This window comes from Pecten maximus, chromosome 5 (genome assembly GCF_902652985.1).
Source record: "Pecten maximus chromosome 5, xPecMax1.1, whole genome shotgun sequence".
NCBI lineage: Eukaryota > Metazoa > Mollusca > Bivalvia > Pectinida > Pectinidae > Pecten > Pecten maximus.
The window spans coordinates 10,839,874-10,845,873 of NC_047019.1; positions in this window are offsets into that span (position 1 = coordinate 10,839,874).

Below are 6,000 nucleotides of genomic sequence, written 5' to 3' on the forward strand. Positions count from 1 at the left end.
TCTTCCCTTCGGTTGTCGTAGAGAAAAACTCAACAAACTTAGCGGATTTTTTTCCTCACTATAATGAAAAACTTCGTCGGAGAAGATTAAGGCAATTCATTGGTGACTGATTCAAGACATCATCATATTGCTTTGTTAAATATATTGTGATATTATCAGTGGCGGAAACAGGATTTTGGAAAAGGGGGTCCCTTGCAGCTAAATATTATATGAAAGGGGGGGGGGGGGGGGAATATATAGAGGATATCTAACAGTGTCTTCAGTAATACCAAATATATTTCACTAGTGAGGCTAATATTTTGATATTTTTCACGAGTGCGCAAGCTGGATCCAAATACCTGTGAAAATTGTAGAATGTCAAGCAATTGCCAATTACAATGTAATTTGAGTAATAGCTACAGTATACATAATTACAGTACGTCAATATTTGACAATATTGTATGTGCATGTACAATAGACGTATTACTTAAATTATACAAACATTACTGTTGGACATTAATTTGATAATAAATCTAATCTAATAAATAGATATATAACTTAGCAACACAAATGACGAAGGAAGACAACTTTATGACTCGTGCCCTGACCGGGCCTCGAACTCACGATCTACGGCACCTAATCGCCTAGCCAGAAAAGGTCAGATATGTGTGAAACGATCTTGGGCATTAACAGAATCAATAGCGAAATTGAAAAGAGGAAACTGAATTTTCTACACTGTTTGATTAGGCATAGCAGTCCATCAAACAGTATTACGAAAGATATCTTCATCCGCAGACTTTTTAAATTCTTAGAACGCAATGGAACATCGAACAGACAAGGTGGATTCATGCCTGATATAGTCGACATTCTCCAAAAGGACGATCTAACATCATACATATCCCAGTATGCTAAAGACGGCAACTTTCCAAGACGACGCGAGTGGAAATATATCGTCAAAGCCGCGATAGATATACATGAAGACAAACAACTGGAAGAAAGAATTAACAATGACTCTGATTTTAATCGTTTTAAAAATGTACATAAGACATATAGTGAACCATACAACTTGTTAAAGTTGGAAAATACGAACAAGAAAGAAATATTATACATCTGTAAAATGATAACATGCCCACCTACAGAACAAAATAGTAAAATTTGTGGGAAGTTCGGAAAACCCTTCCATGACGTCATTAGGCATTTCGTCACTGACTGTAATGTGACATTCTTTATTAGGGACACTTTCCTGGACAAAGTAATAAACTACTATGGTGTCCAACCGTATCTGATACTATCGCAGATGGAAGAAGAACATTTTGTAATTGCCCTATTTAAAGGAGAAATAGACAATTATGAATTTGATAGCAAAGCTGCATGATGCTGCGAATTCGCAACAGACAGTGTTTATTTTCTATGGAAAGCGGCGCAGCTCTATTTCAACGTTGCCGATATAAAGTAGTCTATATGTCAAAGGTGAATACACCCACCAGCAAAAGGAAATGATTTGATGAACAATTGAATTTATATTAATGATATATTTGTACATCGTATGATTTTCTGATAATTTCTAACTTTCATTATTATTACTTGTAATATACACTCTCATATTTTTGAGGAATAAAGAATGATGATGATGATGATGTGAAAACTGTAGAATGTCAAGCAATTGCCAATTACAATGTAATTTGAGTAATAGCTACAGTATACATAATTACAGTACGTCAATATTTGACAATATTGTATGTGCATGTACAATAGACGTATTACTTAAATTATACAAACATTTCTGTGGACATTAATTTGATAATAAATATAATCTAATAAATAGATATATTACTTAGCAACACAAATGACGAAGGAAGACAACTTTTTGACTCGTGCCCTGACTGGGCCTCAAACTCACGATCTACGGCACCTAATCGCCTAGCCAGAAATATCCGCAGCTTACCGCTGCGCCACATCGGCATTCTTAAAAAAGAACGTTTCAATGGCGCAGTGATGTTCGGCCCGATACCCTGACATGATCATTGTGGAAGGCGTCTATAAGATTATATGAATACCTGGATCGCAATGTATTTGCATACATGGATACGAATTTTACATATATTATATATATTTCTCTCGGTACAACTACGACAGGAAATTCAAATCTGTATCTTCGGATCACCAACACATATTGTATGTGATACATTGTGATAATAAACAATACATATAAACATATATATATTGAAGTATTAACAAAATCAAGAAATCTTTTGTAACCAAATTCATTTGAGAAAAGTATATAACATCTGGCTCGTGGCGAGTCTACAATCTTTCTATGCCAGTCTTGTATAAATATATCTCGTACCCTTGATTGGAATAATGATAAAAATACACCAATACGTATACCTACAACTCCTTGTTCAAGCGAAACATAACCAAACCATGAGTACATAAAATGTTCTTCATCCGTTTAGCCCAATTTAATGTACGAGAAGTTTCCACTTGCGTGTAAAGCTCGTTAAGGGAATCCTTAATTTTACGTTGAGGAAGAGTTAAATTTTACAGTGTTAAAACATGTTTCTTTCTGAATAAAATGAACATACATCGCTTGTTGTCTATACCTTGGGTCATCATCTATCTTAACTTATAATTTGTTAACCTAAGAAACCTTCATATAAAACCTAAGACAGGTAAAATTTAATATTCTGTGAATACGAACTGCTTACACATGTATGAAGGTTAACAAAGGCCCGTTTAGTACTTCTCAAGAAATAAAGATAACTTCAAACTGTCAAAATCGAAGACGGGCACATGTATTATAATGGAACTTTGGTTTGTTTTTTGTTTTTGTTAACAGCCAGGGTCATTGAAGGACGTGCCAGGTTTGGAGGTGTGTTATAATGGGAACAACTTAGGACAAAAGAATGTGTACATCTTATTGCAAAAAAAAAACCCAGTAAAATAGTACCTTTCAAGAAAGAGATACGGAAAATACAAATCGTTTAACAGCAATCAGCAGTATCAAACATTCATGTACATGTATATAGCTGAGGATATCGCATTTTTTTATATTATGACATTAAAAAAAAAAACGCACGCAGTTATTACATTGCAACTTGCAACATTATGTTCCGTATGAATTAACGGAGTCATGCACAATCCAACTTTCTTGGTAACTAATACATATAGACCAAAAGAATCTCTTCAAATTTTGAAATACTGTATGAGTCAGTTACAATCTTTCTGAAAATCGTCCAAAGGATTTCTCGTACATCAAAGAAATGTAAGTAAAACAGGTTATTGACAGTGATCTAGCTACACTAGTTTCTACATCATCACTATGTCTAAAATCGTTGTGATATTGTGGTGTCAAAATCAGTTAAACTTTATACATCAGAACAGAATGGTTGATATACACCACTTTTTTGACAGTAGTCGAAGACCAATAAATGACGTCAACAACGTTGAGTTTTTACAAGCCACTGTATCACGTAACCAAATTACAGTTTAAAATAATCATAACTGATTGCAATTAGATGCATTTCCTCATAATAGTGATATACCCGGACATTGTCCCCTAGACGTCATATACACATGTAATAGTGATATACCCGGACATTGTCCCCTAGACGTCATATACACATGTAATAGTGATATACCTAGACAGTTGTCCCCTAGACGTCATATATACACATGTTATAGAGATATACCCGGACATTGTCCCATAGACGTCATATACACAGATAATAGTGATATACCCAGACATTGTCCCCTAGACGTCATATACACATGTAATAGTGATATACCCAGACATTGTCCCCTAGACGTCATATACACATGTAATAGTGATATACCCAGACATTGTCCCCTAGACGTCATATATACACATGTAATAGTGATATACCCAGACATTGTCCCCTAGACGTCATATACACATGTAATAGTGATATACCCAGACATTGTCCCCTAGACGTCATATATACACATGTAATAGTGATATACCCAGACATTGTCCCCTAGACGTCATATATACACATGTAATAGTGATATACCCAGACATTGTCCCTTTGACGTCATATACACATGTAATAGTGATATACCTAGACAGTTGTCCCCTAGACGTCATATACACATGTAATAGTGATATGCCCAGACATTGTCCCTTTGACGTCATATACACATGCACTAGTGATATACCCAGACATTGTCCCTAGACGTCATATATACACATGTAATAGTGATATACCCAGACATTGTCCCCTAGACGTCATATACACATATAATAGTGATATACCCAGACATTGTCCCTTTGACGTCATATACACATGTAATAGTGATATACCTAGACAGTTGTCCCCTAGACGTCATATACACATGTAATAGTGATATACCCAGACATTGTCCCCTAGACGTCATATACACATGTAATAGTGATATACCCAGACATTGTCCCCTAGACGTCATATATACACATGTAATAGTGATATACCCAGACATTGTCCCCTAGACGATATATACACATATAATAGTGATATACCTAGACATTGTCCCCTAGACGTCATATACACATACATGTATAATATTATTATACCTCAGACTTGTATCACAGCTTCTGATTAGTGAAAACCATGTCACGTGATTAAAAACATCCGTTATGACAACCACAACTTTCCAAATAATTCATTATTGACTTGCTGTCGCTTTCGAAACATCATGTCACCCTCTGAATATCATAATGTCACCCTCTCGTGAGCCCTCCAAAATCGTTATGTCACCCTCTCGTGAGCCCCAACTCGGAACTCTCTTCCGTAACGTCTTCAAAAGTAGTCGAATCAGAGGAGTTCCGAGTATTCTGCTTGACAACAACAATGGCTGCCGGCAGACGCTATCGTCTGCCAACAGAGGAGGAATTGGCGAAATTATTGCAAGAAATATAGTAATTCTTATCATCAAACAATACATTTATAGAACGAGGTGTCTTAATAAATCCTTAAATGTCAACGCATTGGCAAACAACATAAAAGATTACTACAATACGCAGAAATTCATATCAAACGGTCAGAATGATATTTTCAAAGCAAAATTCGCGAATACTTGGTGTAAATGGAAAAACCTTATTTGTCTTGATATTTAATAGCCAAAACTTATTCCTGACAGTTTACAAACACTATTATATTCTATTTGTAACTAAACCTATGCCACTATGAATATTACTCCCCACATCTCTACCCTAAAGGAAACTCTTTTTAATTTCTATCTCTCTACAGAAATAAATAATTTTCTCTTTGTACATGTATTCAAATTAACCGCAACTATTCTCCTTGTTTCTATCACCACTTTTTTCTTTTTTTTCCTCCTCCTTCCCTTCTTCCTTTCTCTTAAATATGTTATGTTTCAGTGTGAGAGTGGATATACTAGAATAGTATGTATGCATGGGTGTATGGGTGTAAATGAAATAAATGAATATGAATATTAATACAATGAATAAGTTATAAAATGTTGTATGTGAGGATATATGTTTGTATGTAGGAATATATATTACGTACTCTATGAGTGAATGAGAATGCAATTGTAAAAATATGAACATTAATGTAATACTGTCGCTGTGTGTTATGTGTATGTGATTATACATGTATATGTATTATACACCATGATTTCAAAATAAAAAATGAATTATAAAAAAAAAAAAAATTATTGCAAGAAAAGGATTCTAAAAACACCAAAAGGGTCATCAATGGGGCCGTGGATTCCTTTAGACATTTTCTATCTGCAACAGGTAGGCCTAGACCAAGGATTGTGAAAACTTCGACGTCCATACATTGAAAGTTCGACTGGGAGAATTTTATGCCGGGTCCAGAAAGACGATGGGGTACTGTGTACAGACTGTAGATCTACACGTGTTACTTCAGCATATGACATCTGACTCAAGATCTTCAGTAGAAGACTACTAAACCAAATGCTAACAATCTAGATTACTGATTAACATTATTGATAAAGACTAATAGATGTGAGAGGAAAAACAAGTAATACTTACGTCGC